The sequence below is a fragment of the Natrix helvetica genome (assembly GCF_964273705.1).
Source record: "Natrix helvetica genome assembly, chromosome: 10".
Lineage (NCBI taxonomy): Eukaryota > Metazoa > Chordata > Lepidosauria > Squamata > Natricidae > Natrix > Natrix helvetica.
In genome coordinates this window covers 7,025,827-7,040,272 of record NC_138561.1, presented here as the reverse complement: position 1 = coordinate 7,040,272, position 14,446 = coordinate 7,025,827, and the positions used below count along the sequence as shown (strand labels likewise).

The 14,446-nt window shown below is 46.2% G+C and overlaps 1 protein-coding gene across 2 annotated transcripts in view; it reads left to right on the top strand.

The window, feature by feature from the left end:
- Positions 1 to 3,174: 3,174 nt before the first annotated feature.
- Positions 3,175 to 14,446, top strand: part of SMPD3 (sphingomyelin phosphodiesterase 3) — a 172,829-nt gene continuing 161,557 nt past the window's right edge. For both annotated transcript variants that reach the window (XM_081963347.1, XM_081963344.1), the window contains exon 1: positions 3,175 to 3,303. The gene's annotated coding sequence lies outside the window, so the exon portion shown is untranslated. The remainder of the gene's footprint in view (positions 3,304 to 14,446) is intronic.

Here is a 14,446-nt window from a genome sequence, read left to right as displayed (position 1 = left end):
TCCCTTCCAACTCTGTTATTCTGCTAAATCAGAGGTGTCAAACTGGATTTCTTTGAGAGCTGGATCAGCACTGCAGTTCTCCGGCACGGGCTGGCCAGGGGGATGAGGGGGAGACAGGACAGACTCCTCCTGCAGCTCTTTGCTGGCCAAAATGGGACATGGGGGGGGGGTGCAGTCCCCCACACTGGAGAACACAGCAGGCTGGACTTTTGCTATTTCTAGGCTGGCTCCATGGGCCAGATTTAAACATCCTGCATGCTGGATTTGACCCATGGGCCTTGAGTTTGACACCCCTGTACTAAGTCCTGCCCACTGCTCCTGGACAGTCAAAATAACTGGAAAGACACTCAAAGTTGAGTCGATACCTCTTCCTTCCACTTCCAGGATCCACTCTACCTTGTCTGAACTTTCTCATTTTCTGTAGAGCTGTAAATTGGGAGAAAGGTGAGGTGCACCTGAGTTTAGCTGTTTGACAGCAGCACTGTGCTAAACCACAGTACCCTTCTGTGCCATCATAGCTCCTTATAGCATCGTATAAAAAAATGATTAAAGGATAATTGCCTGTCTTGGCTTCCAGAAAGCTTCCAGGGGATCCTGCTGTGCTCTCAGGCATTGTCAACTATTCCTTGATTCTGGCTTTGCAGGGAAAGACACTGCCCTGCATGCCTGCCTTGCAAGATACTCTTAGATTAATATAACACACTTCTATCTGTTCCTGTACAGAATTAAGTCCAAAAGGATTATTGATAAGTAAATGCTGACTTTCTACCTGCTGAAATAAACTGTTTTGTTAATAGCAATAGCGGTTAGACTTATATACTGCTTCACAGCTCTCTCTAAGAGGTTTAGAGAATCAGCATATGGCCCCCAACAATCTGGGTCCTCAGTTTACCCACCTTGGAAGGATGGAAGGCTGAGTCAACTCTGAGCTTGTTAGGACTGAACTGCTGGCAGTGGGCAGAATTAGCCTGCAACACTGCCTTCTAACCACTGCAGGCCATGGATGGATGGATGGGCAAAAGCACTTGTATATTGCTTCACAGTGCTTCACAGCCCTCTCTAAGCAGTTTACAGAATCAGCATATTGCCCCCAACAATCTTATTTTACTGACCTTGAAAGGATGGGAGGCTGAGTCAACCTTGAGCTGGTGAGAATCGAACTCCTGGCAGTGGGCAGAGTTAACCTGCAATCTAACCACTGTGCATCATGGATGGATGGATGGATGGATGGATGAAAGGAAGGAAGGAAAGAAAGAAGGAAAGAAGGAAGGAAGGAAGGGCAATAGCATTAGCACTTAGACTTATATATCACTTCACAGTCTATACAACCCTCTCTAAGCAGTTTACAGAATCAGCCTATTGTCCCCAACAATCCGGGTCCTCATTTTACCCACCTCAGAAGGATGAAAGGCTGAGTCAACCTGGAACCAGTCAGGATCAAACTCTTGGCAGTTGGCAAAATTAGCCTATAATACTGCATTCTAACCCCTGCACCACCACAAAAGACTTTGAGATGCAAGAAATGGTAATCTGAGGTTAGATAGCTGTTTAATTTTGTTGGTTTTAGTTATCTTACTGCTATTGCGCACCCACCCACCCATCCACCCATGCATTCATTTTGCCATTTGCATTTCATTCTCTCCCTTCTTTTGCATCTTTTTTTTAATGATTGTATTCCACCGTTTCTTTGACATTAGTGTAACTCTTGCCCTGGGGCGAGATGGCTGTGGTGAGTTGTCTTGCAGTGAGTTAGCCAAGGCAAGTTGACTGTGTCAAATTGGCCACATTGAGTTGGCCATGGTGAGTTAACTGTGGCGAGTTGGCCATGTTGAGTTGATGGTGGTGAGTTGGCCATGGTGAGTTGGCTGTGGTGAGTTGGCCGGGGTGACTTGGCCATGGTGAGTTAACTGTGGTGAGTTGGCCATGTTGAGTTGATGGTGGCAAGTTGGCCATGGTGAGTTGGCTGTGGTGAGTTGGCTGTGATGAGTTGGCCATGGTGAGTTGACTGTGGTGAGTTGGCCATATTGAGTTGACGGTGGTGAGTTGGCCACGGTGAGTTGGTCGTGGTGAGTTGGCCATGGTGAGTTGGTCGTGGTGAGTTGGCCATGGTGAGTTGGCTGTGGTGAGTTGGCCATGGTGAGTTGGTCGTGGTGAGTTGGCCATGGTGAGTTGGCTGTGGCAAGTGGTCATAGACTTTCATCCAGCCTCCCAAGGTCTTTCCAACATACATTATAGTTACATGACAGGACATCACTCCAAGCAAGATGCAACACCCCTCCCCCCAAGGGCCTTCTAACTAATACTATTGTAACTGAGAAAAGCACCGAGCAAGGCTGACCCTACTTTTGTTCAATTTCTATGTCTGTGGTGAGTTATCTCCACAACATGGACTTTTACTGCCCAAAACTTGAAGCTACTTCTCTATTCTACTCCATGCAGAGAAGCCAGCAACCCTTTCAAGAACATTTATTGGCCCTAAAACAGCACTAAGGCAGTACTTGCAAGATTGTCCCAAAGGGGCTTTTCCAAGAGGCAACAGGACTTTCTGGTTTTTCTTTGAAGACCTTGTAAAGAAGACCCATCTTCTCCAAAATTGCTTTCTAGGGGCACGGTGGAGTATTGCGCCCACCCAGTGGCATACCCAAACTCATTTGCCCCACCCTAGATTGGAGAGCGCTTTGCCAACTCTTAGAAAGTAGAAAGATGGTGAAACAGTGACCTCTTCCCCCTGGGGGTTGAAGCCCATCTCCCCGGGTCACCAATTGGTCCTACTGGCCACCCCATCCTCGGAAGGCTGCCTCCCGGGAGAGGAGAAAGAACTACAACTCCCAGCCACCTCTCTGGCCGGCCCTTGCGAGATGCCTCGCAGGGATGACTGGGTGGTGGGGGGAGGAGGAGATGCCGCCAAAGCCCAGCCGTCGTTGCTGCAGCGCTGCCGCCTGGCTTGGCTGTTCCCTCCCGCGGTGGGCGACCCCGGGCTGGCGGCGGTGGCGGCCGAGGGGGCGAAGGGGAGCGCTGGGGACCAGCGGACTCATCCACCAGGCGGCGGGACCAATGGCAGCAGCCGGGGGCGGAGCTGGGCGGGGATGAAGGATGGAGCTGGCGGCGGCGGCGGGGACTCCGGGGGAAGAGACGCCTGGGTAGCAGCGCTGAGCCTGCTTCGCTCGCTCGCTCGGCCGGAGCTGTTCAGCGCGAAGGTGCTGAGCGCCGCGCCCCGCTCCGCCCAAGCCCTGAACGCCGCCGCCTCTGCTGCTGGAGCCATGGAGCCGGGGATTGTCTTCTGCCGCCGCCAGGCATTCTAAGGTACCCCAAGCCATCCGCGGGCGGGAGAGACGAGAGGTGGGGAGTCAGCCAGCCAGCCGTTCCCCGCGAGCGGCGCTGGCGGGATCCCTCGCCCATCGTCCGCGGCCGCGGAGGATGGGAGCACCTGGCGGGATATCTCTGGGGGCTCGCTCACCTTTTTTCTCTGGCCTCAGCAGATAGGGGAGGTTGCAGGGGAAGGAAAATTGGATGTGATTGGAAAAGGGGGTGGGTGGGTGGAGGTCCGCGGGGCAGAAGACCCTCCCCACCCGCCATTCCTCCGCTTTCTCTCCCTCCTCCTCGCAGGCCTCACTCCCTCCCCCCTCTCTCCCTTCCCTCTTTCTTTCTCCCTTTCTCCCTCCCTCTCCCCTCCCTCTTCCTCTTTCTCCCCCCTCTCCCTTCCCTCTTTCTTTCTCCCTCTCCCTCTTTCTTTCTCCCCGCCTAAGCCGGGGGAAGCGCGTGTCGGCCGAAGGCTGAGCGCTCACAAAAAAAAAAACCGCGTTCCTCGCCCGGGAGGCAACGACATAAGGGCTTCGCCTCCAAAAGGCCGTACCCGAGAGGTGTACAAGGCTGGCTGGCTGCGTGCGAGAGAGCAAGGGAAGACTCCCTTATGCCGAACACGCCCCCCAAACTTGGAAGGCGCTCTGCTTCGCGGCGCCCACTTACACACGCACGTGAACACGGCGTGGGAGCGCGGCCGTCTCGGGGAGGCGCGGTCCAGCCTTGGAAGCAGAGTTGCTCTCTTCCCTTGACTCGCTGCTTCTGCCAGGTGGACCTTGGCGCCCTCCCGCCCCGACGAGCTGGAGACCCCCCCCCCCGGTGTCTGGAGGGCGCCAGGTTGGGGAACGGGCTGCTGCCGCTGCTGCTGCTGCGGAAACAGGAAAGCCGATTGCAAAATGGTTGCCTTGAACGGCCACGGCCCACGTCGCCTTCCCCGCCCTCCCACTCGCGCCCCCTCGAGCTCCGCTTCCACACCAACCCCCCCTTCCTTGACCCCGGGACGCTATTTTAAGTCCCAGCTTCTCCCAGTAGGAGCGGTGAGGCGGCTGGGGGTGGGGGTGGAGCGGCGGGGGAGGGGGCTGCGGGCTGCGAAGGACAGAGCAACCCCCCACCCCCGCCGGGGTGGGCGTAGAGGCTGGCACGATGCTGATGGCTGCCGGTGGCCGGATGGCGAGCGACCTCGTTATGGTGACTTGGCCTGTGCGACGGCTGGCGAGGCTTGCTCTTTCTCGGGCTTCTCACGCGCGGCTCTTTCGCTGCCCGGGTGGATGGCGGCGGTCGGGCGGGGGGACGGGACACTAGACAGCCGTTCTGCAAGGAAGGCGGAGGTGCCCTTAATGGAGGCGCTGGGTTTGCCTCGGTGGCACCCCCCCCACCCCTTTCAAGGCTCGTAATCTTGTGCCAGTTGCACTTGGTGTGTGTGTGTGTGTGTGTGTGTTGTTCAGGATCAGGTGTAATCGTAGACCGAGGGTGGATTATGGTTGCCCCATTTTTCGACTCTCGCTGAGCAAAAGGGGAAAAAAATAATAAAATAAAAAAGAGCTTAGCCGCGCAGCAGCTAAGAGAAGGCGGAGGATAAAGAGCCAGGGTGAAATTTAATTCAGGGGGAAACCAGCATGGCAGTACAGAAAAAGGCAAATGCCGCCCAGGAGACGTCAATGGACCTACCCGCCCCCCCCAGCAAAAAAAATCCCACCCTTTGTCTCCTCTAGCTGCCAAAGGAATAATGAGACAATTCAGCCTTATTGTGGCTTTTGGGCATTGGTTGCCTGAATTGCAAGGGCATCACGGAATCCTATAAAACCACCCCTCCCATCACTACTCAGGAACTAAAGTTGGTGCCTAGGATAAGCTATTTTGCAGGGGGGGAGAGAAAGAGAGAGGGTGAGGGAGAAAGAGAGAGAAAGAGAATGGGAATGAGAAATGGGGAGAGGGGGAGAGACAAAGGGAGACAGAGGGAGGTGAAAAAGGGGAAGAGAGAGAGCGGGAGTAGAGGATAGGGAGAGGGATACAGAGAGAGAAAGAGAAAGAATGAAGGGATGCAAAATGGGAAGAGTGGGGGAGAGAGAAAGAGAGACAGAGGGAGGAGAGAAAGGGGAAGAGAGAGAGACAGAGAGTAGAGTACAGAGAGAGGAAGACACAGAGAGAGAGAGAGAAAGAATGAAGGGATGCAAAATGGGAAGAGTGGGGGAGAGAGAAAGAGAGACAGAGGGGAGAGAGAAAGGGGAAGAGAAAAGGCAAGAAATAGGGAGAGGGGGGGAGAAACAGGGTAGAAAGAGAGAGGGGGGGAGAGAGGGAGAGAGGGAGTAGAGGACAGGGAAAGGGAGAAACAGAGAGAAATTCCATGCCAGGCACATGAATGTGGAAGGAGGTTTGGGTACCATGTGCAGCCCCCTGCCTTAAGCTTTCGATGGGGAAAATGGGGTCTCTGTGTGCATCTCAGCCATGCAGGACAAAGCCATCTGCCAAAGCCATCCATCCCCCCCACCCCTCTTCTCTGCCTCGTTCTGGCAATCCGGTGGAAATTATCAATCAGATTTCAGTTCCAGATGGCTGTTTTTCCAATATCCAGCCGTTGTTCTGTTTTCTGATGTATGACTGTCAACAGATCTTGGCTGAGAAAAAGAAAGATGAAGGGAAGGAAGGAAGGAAGGAAGGAAGGGAGGGAGGGAGGGAGGGAGGAAGGAGAGCTGCTGATCAGAGAGAATGCAGAGGGTCTTACAGTTGCCCTCTCTGGTGGTCTTCTGCACTCAAAATCCCTTGCGATTCACAATGGCTGTTTTCCTAGTTAATGCAGGTTAACTTTGCCACTCCAGTCAGGATTGTTAATGTGAGTGTGGAAAAGGAGGGAGGTCCCAGCTCCCACACCCATTTTTCCACTGCATGCCTCTGGGTGGAGCAGAAATTCTCCTCCAGTTCCTAAGAGCTGGGCTTGGAGGACACCAGAACTGCTCCGATTAATGAATGTCCCTATTGCTTTCAAACACACACACACACACACACACACCCTGGCTGGGTCTAGCAAGCCACCTGTTGCACAAAGGTGTGGCACAGGCAGAACACAAGTGGATCGCCTGTTGCTCTTCCTAATTGAGATTCATTCTTTCTTTCATTCTTACATTCATTTGTTCTTTTTCTTTCTCTCTCTCTCTTTCTTTTTCTTTCTCTTTCTCTCTCCTTCCTTCCTTCCTTCCTTTCTTTAGTTCTTCCTTCCTTCTTTCTCTTTCTTTCTCTCTCTCCTTCCTGCCTTCTTTCCTTCCTTTCTTTTCCTCTTTCTTTCTTTCTTTCTTTTGTTCTTCTTTCTTTCTTTTGTTCTTCCTTCCTTCTTTCTTTCCTTCTTTTTCCTTTCCTTCTTTTTCCTTTCCTTCTTTCTTTCTCTCCCTCACTCTCCTTCCTTCCTTCCTTTTTCTTCCTTTCTTCTCTTCTTTATTTGAGGACCAGATGAAGGGTGCCTTTTTTTAATGGTTCCACTTCAAGGCCCGCTATGAATCAATGTCAGAAAGCAGAGATGGGGACCAGTCTTTTAAACATTTCATCAGATACTATACAGTTATTTCTTGACTTAGAACCATAATGAAATTTGCCCATCTTGGTCATAAGTCACATTGATTGTAAAACAAGTCAAAACACATGACCAATTTTGCAACATTTTTGTGGCACTTGTTAACACCATAGTAGCAAAGTTCCTGGCACAGTTGTTATGCAAAAAACTCTGGCTGTTAACTGAACCAATTGTTTACTATGTGCCAGTTTAAAGGACTGGAACTAAGTGCTGGTTTTGGGTGAAAATGCCATAAAATGTATGAAGGACCTGAAGGACCCTGCAAACAGAGAGAAATGCACCCCAGATGTGGTCACCTGACCGTGATGGGGAGGTCTGGCAATCTGAACTTCAGAACTGAGTCATAAGTAGAGAAGAAGTTCATTGTAACTTCAAACAGTTGCTAAGCAACTGGCCGTAAGTTAACAGAGGCATCAAGATATTAGTCTCAACCATGTGATTGAAGGGTCTACTGCTTTATTTATTTATTGGCACCCAGTTAGCTTTCATGCCGAAGCTGGGACTAGAACTTACCAACTCCTGGTTATTGGGCCAGAAATCACCCAGCTAGCTTTCCTGGCTAAAACTTCATTTAGAATGACCAGCAACTGCCTGCAGCTGTCATTGTATATCTATGCTGCCCAAGGGGTCGATGGGTAAGCACAGATCACAGATAGCTGCAGATGGGACAATGCACACACCTCCCAAATCTCAACTAAGCATTGTGTGGAGCAGAAATGGCATGCAGCCAGTTCTCTCCAATTTGGGCGAACCGGTAGCGGCAGCTGGACGAGGCTCCGCCCTCCCACCCCAATGTAATGCGCGCCCTTCTACACATGCGCAGAAGGGGCACATGTGAGTGAAGCGGTAGGGAAGGTCAGTGAATTCCACCGTTGGTGTGGGGTGTGTGTGTGTGTCTTGCTGAATAAAAATTAAAAAGGCGTCATCGTTAAAAGCTGCTGAAAAGAGGCGATGAGTTTCTGGAAATTTAATTCTAGGATTTCTGCTAGTTCTGCTTTGGACGAGTGATGGGTTAAACCTTGATTCTCTCAGCCAGGAAATTGTACCACACTTTCCAAGTGCCATTTGTTTTTGTTTTTTGGCCATATTTAATATGTACCTAATATGATATACCTAGCTGGATAGCAGCAGCATCTTGCTTCCCTTGAAAAGCTAAGTAGGATTGGAGTAGGGGATATTAAGGAATGCTTAAAGCTATAGGCAGGACTCGAATGGAATGTTTAAAGCATCTCACAAGACAGTAATGACAAAACGATTCTCCGTTATTGCCAACACCCACACAAACATACACACTCCCTGATAGGTCTCCAAAAAGTCCATACGTTGACTGTACATCATCCAAGAGTGAGACGAGAGGCACGTCAATTTGACGAATAAAAAGATATAAACTTGGCTAAACTCTTGTTTTAACTTTCCCTAAAGGGAATACAAGTTTTATAGCATTAGCACTTACATACCACTTCACAGTACTTTTACAGCCCTCTCTAAGCAGTTTACAAAATCAGCCTCTTGCCCCCAACAATTTGGGTCCTCATTTTACCCACCTTGGAAGGATGAGTCAACCTTGAGCTGGTCAGGACTGAACTGCTGGCTGTGGGCAGAGTTAGCTTGAAATACTGCATTCTAACCACTGGGAAAGAAGGAAGGAAGGAAGTAGGAAAGGAAGGAGGAAGGGAGGGCGATAGCAATAGCAGACTTATATACCGCTTCACAGAGCTTTACAGCCCTCTCTAAGCAGTTTACAGAGTCAGCATCTTAAACACACCCTAACAATCTGGGTCCTCATTTTACCCACCTTGGAAGGATGGAAGGCTGAGTCAACCTTGAGCCTGGTGTGATTTGAACTGCCAAATTGCAGGCAGCCGGCAGGCAGCAGAAATAGCTTGCAGCACTACACTCTGGTCATGAAAAGCTGCCTGCGTGTGAAGAAAGGGGGCTATTTTATGTCATTCTTAAAAGCTTTTCCCCTTTCCCTTGATAATATGCAGCGAAAAATAAACACAGGATTAAGGCAGGGGGATCCGAGGTCCCATTAAATAACCATAATCTTATCTCCCTGATTCTTTCACGAGTTGTCATCTTGCCTTGTGGTTAATTTCTGTTTTTGAACATTGGATTGGATTCAGTTATTTATGATTCGGGATTTTTTCTTTCTTTCTGTGTGATGTTGTACCTACCCTGAGTCTTTTGAGGTTGGCCTGGGTTATAAGGACCACAGATTAATAATAATAATAATAATAATAATAATAATAATAATAATAATAATAATAATAATAATAATAATAATAATAGTAATAATAATAATAATAATAATAATAATAATAATAATAATAATAATAATAATAATAATAATAATAATAATAATACGTTACGACGTCCTAGGCCCCTGGGTGGGGCCCGACTAGTAATCAATGCCAAATCCGGCGAAACAACTGGCCGCTGTGATACAATTCTGTTGATGCAATAATAATAATAATAATAATAATGCAAAGGGGTTGTTTGTGGCTGGGTGGAGGAAGAGAAAATGTTGGAGACTCTTTCTGGTTACTTTTGCAAAACGGAGAATTGATGTAAGTCAACCCAAATTGGCCTGCACAATAGGGAGAGATGCTTGGATTTCTTTCTTTTTTTATATTAATTTCTTATTTTATTTTAAAATAAACAATCCATTTTCCACTAAACAGTGTGTCGTTTGGGTACAAATATTTTGTGCCAACAATTAAAATTTGCAATCATATTCATTATTTAATCTCTTCTTAGCTTAATTTCCAATACCTTAAATGTCTAATACTATAACAATCCTCGTCATGATTTATTTAGCTCTATTAATTATATTAACTGTTAATACATTTTCTATATTTTACACAACTTCTTTTACTACTAATTCTTATATCTATTTTCTAATCATCGGTAAAATGATTCACAAACTGTATAATAATCAGTTTGCTCTCTCTCATTAATAGCCAGTGTCAATCTATTCATTTCAAAATACATTCTAGTATTTTTCTAATCACATTCTCCTCTGTAGGGAATCTCTTCACTTTTCCAATGTTGTGCAAATGCAATCCTAGCTGCTGTTAAAACATGGATAATCAAATATACATTTTCTTTACTATAGTTTTCTGGGTAAAATCCCCAACAAAAATATTTCAGGTTTTAAGTCAATATGTTGTATCATCTTTTCCAACTATGTATGTATTTTAGTCCAATATTTTCTTGCTTCTACACAAGTCTACCACATATGATAGTACATGTCTCATATGATAGTGGGTAGAGGTGTTTTGATTTCTATCTGCTAGGTTCAGTATTTACTCATGAGTAATATATGAAGGTGTGGGACTGGGGGGGGGGGGGATAAAGTTAGAAGCAACAATGGGAATCCCAGTTCTCTAAAATCCTTCTTTCCTTGCTTCTGACATGTTTACCTCCCTCGATATTCTTTTCTCTTTAAAAAAAATGGCATTTGTATTTTTTTAATTTTTTTTAAAAAGGAAGAGAGGATATAAGCAGGCAAAAAAGAAGGGACAAAGAGAAGGCATAAAAAGTAAAATAACGGTGAATAAACATGGGATTTGCACATGGAATCTTATAAAGTCTAATTTTCCAGGGTATCATTAAATGATAGTGCACACTGCATATAACCTATAATTTATAAACAAACTGCAAGCCACTAAAAAAACAGGAATTCAGGGGTTGTAGTCAGCACAAGCCTCTCTTTATATTCCAAGCTACAAGAAAGGACCAATCGGTTTGCACCGATCTTCTGTAAGTTGATTGCAACTCCGAAGAGAATGATTTCTGATTCATAATTTTGAGTACGACAAATAATTATAATAATTAAATACAGGCAAGGAAAAGGATCACATTAACCGCATATAATTTCTATTGCATTTTAATGCGAGTGGGGGGGAATCAAACTTGGTTCTTCTTGGTACACTACGTCTTGTTTTTAAATCCCTGTAATTTATAGGAAGGCAACTCCCAACAGTTTCTGAAACATATCTCTGAAATAGCTTTTCTGTTTGTGAGTGTCTAAATCTCCCTCGGAATTGCTGAAAACAACAATGCTCGTTGAAGCTTTGTGATAATTTTCAAAAGCCTTGGATGACCGTGTGTATGAATTTTGATCAATAAGCAGTTATGGGAAGATGCATTTATACATTTTCTCCCCATATGGACTGGTGTTGATTCAGATGTAAGTCCTGCACAATAGCTTCTGTATAAAATTGGAGGAAAAGACCCTAAGAGTATCTGTAGGGTATGGCACAAAATAAAGAAACAAACCCAAGATAGTGTTGAATTTATATTTTATTGAACAAGAAATAAAAGGAGACAACTCAGTTCAGATCGTTGGTGTGAGAGAAAGAGGATGAAGACGGCTCCTCCCTAACAGTTCCCAGAATATACGTTTAATGGTGCAAGAAGTTGTTTTAGTTCAGCAAGATTCCTGTTTACAGGTGAGGAACCATTAAGAAAACCGCTTAGAAGAACCTCATCATGTCTTCCTTGGTTTTTGGGGCCTGACATCAACTTTCCTCTGTCTTGCCTTAGAGGCCACAAGGAACTGGTGATGGGAAGAACTGGACACATATTTTTTTAGAGCTGTTTTTTCCCCCGTAAGGGGATCTTGTTCATCAAAATTGTTTACAGAGGGCAATTGGCTCCAGGGACCAATTTCACACCTTAGGCCATCCAGAATGGAAACAGTGGGGAGGTGTTTGATTTTTCAAGAGTAAACTATCTAAAAAGATCTATTTTGCCCCAAATTGGAAAAAAAAGAGATGAAGATGTACTTCTCCACTTACCTTGTAGACCTACGGGAGGACCACAGATGAGTGTTTGAGAAGGCAGGTTGCCTATGTAACTCAGGTCAAGAATGTCCAAGCTTGGCCACTTTAAGACTTGTGGACTTCAACTCCCAGAATTCTGCCAGAGAATTGGCAAATTTCAGATTTATGGGCTTCAACTCTGGGAGTTGGAAGTTCATAAATATGAAATTTGCCAAGCTTGGACATTCCTGATCTGAACTATGTAGGCTTAGGTCATTGTGGGCCTCCAGCCACTGGGGTTTAATAATTATGGTTCATACTAACATATTATCATGCAAATGTATTGTCTAAATTCCACCGACAATGCTTTATTCAATGAACTGTCATTAAGGAAACAGGGATTCATGAAATGCCTGGCCACACTCTGTTGTCGTGTAACACACCTGGTGAGAAAAACAGGATTTCTTCTAAATGGAGCAAGGCCAGGCCAAAAATCCTAGCCTTGCTACAATTTCTTCTATTCCTCCGCGAATTGGAAAAGCCACAATTGGTTGAAACTCTTTTGAGTAGCGCTGTATTTCCTACTTCACATTTTATGTCGTAGTTCACATGGAAAAACTAAGTTCCAGATTTAGCGTGCATCAAAAATCTGTGGGGAATTACGAATGACGTCGGCAATCACATCTGAGGCAAAAAACCAAACCGTCATCCCCCCCCCCAAAAAAAAATTCCCCTGGCTGCTTTCTTAGTGAAAATTGCTTTTTCCTGCATATATACCTTCAATCTCTGGAAAATGATTGAATGTATTTGCTACTCAAGCAATTTGTCCAGCGGCTTTTTTTAAAAAAACCTACATTCAGTAATTCCTCCTCCTCCAAGAAACATGTAATTCATGTTTAGCATCTGTAAAATCATCACCATTATCATTATCATCATCAATCATCATCATCATCCTAAATTATTTTCCATTTTTCTCTGAGAAAAAGCAGAACAAGTAGGAATGTGTCAGATGTGAATGAGGGCCAGAGGTTAAATTCCACTTTAGGTGACTTATTGCTCATGCAATAAATCACCTTCGTTCACAAGAATCATCACAAAATTCACAAGAAACTAGTCAACCAATGGTCAATACAAAATCGGTCCTAGATGGCAGTCAATGGAATTCAAGAAGGGCTGGACTTGGGTTGTTTGTGGGGACGTGACAACTCCAGGCTGATTCCTCTCTTGACTCTGCCTCTTCTTCTCCTGCACTCTCCTTATTTCATCAGCACAAAAAGAATCCTGTGATGGGATGGATAGATGGTGATATTTTCCTGCAAGGAAGTCCATGGGGTCTTCTGAAAGATCAAGATGGAAGACATGCTAACATGATTGAAGATGTTGACACACATAAAAAGGGAGTGGGGCTTTGTTCGCATGGCCACGGCCGCCATCTTGTCCTTGCTGTTTTGTTGAGAGAGGCAAACAGGCAGAGAAAGGGGAGGGAGAGAGGGAAGGAGGGAGGAAAGAAAAGGGCAGGCAGGCAGGCAGGCAGGCAGGCAGGCAGGCAGGAACTGTGTCTTCCCCTTGCAGACATTCCTAACTTGTGGATCGAGTAGTAGACCAACAGGATTTCTGTATGCCACCCAGACATGCTGTCAAGCCCCAGGGAAATCAGAAAATCCGGGAAGTTCAAATGAGTAGGAAGATTTATGGCAAGCTTAAGCTCTCTACAAGAATCTGAACTACTAACAGTCAAAGCAAATTGGCAGTGGATAAGAATCAAATGAATTCAAGGAAGGCCGGAGTTAGAACTCTTGTGGGCACGAAGCGACTCGTGACTGATGACACCTTTTACCCCTCCCTCGGGCTGACCCTGGGCACCTCCTACAGTTGCTTTCTGTGAGATGGGCAGCCATATCAAACAAACAAACCAGATTCCATTTTAGCTCATGAAATCAGATTTGGCTGGGATGGATCTCCATAAAATTTTACTATCGCGGGCGGGTGTACTTCAGGGTGATAGGAAGTGTTCAATTGTAAACAGTGAAAGGGAATACAGCACCTGTTCAAACAAAAAGCTATTTCCAGCAGGCTGCTGAAGTCATGGAAATACAATCAGATAGTGGCAAAACTGCATGTTGGAAAAAAGGATTGGAGGCCAGACTGAATGGAGGCAAAAGACACAACGGAACAAGTTACACAAGGAAACCGGGAGGGAGACTAATGCAAGATACAGTAGATGAACAGGTGTTTCCCAAGGCCTAGACCTGGCCACGGTACACACTGAATTTGATTTACCTACATTTCAATTGCATTAAGCTAGGGAAGATATATTCGGTCAGCTCAGGCAGCGGCATATTTAATAGATTATTTACATGGGGAAAAATTGAATAGAGGGAAATTGCATTAACGTTATGATAGCCATAGAATGCCAGTATATTTCATTATTTCCTCATTCTGTCGTATGGACCAGGGCTGTTGGGAGGCAACTCTCGGAGAAGGAGCCTCCCTTGGTGACTAGACAGACGGTTTCTGGCAGCAGCTGTTTTCTGGGAGTTCCACTTCCAGGCCAGCCAATGTTAAATAGGCTTATTCCAATGAAAAGCTTGAGTGCTCCTGTCGCCCATTCACAGGCAGGAGAAAAGAGGCAAAGGGTGGGACTCAAGCCAAAATGGAGAAGGTTTTCTCATCTCTTTTTTTTGCATAGGTCTGTTTTCTTCCATTGGTAATTCCCATTTCTTACCTGCCTTTGTCCCTCCCTCCCTCTTTCCCTTTCCCTTTTCCTTCCTTCCTTCTCTTCCTTCCTTCCTTCCTCTCTCCCTCCATTTTCCTC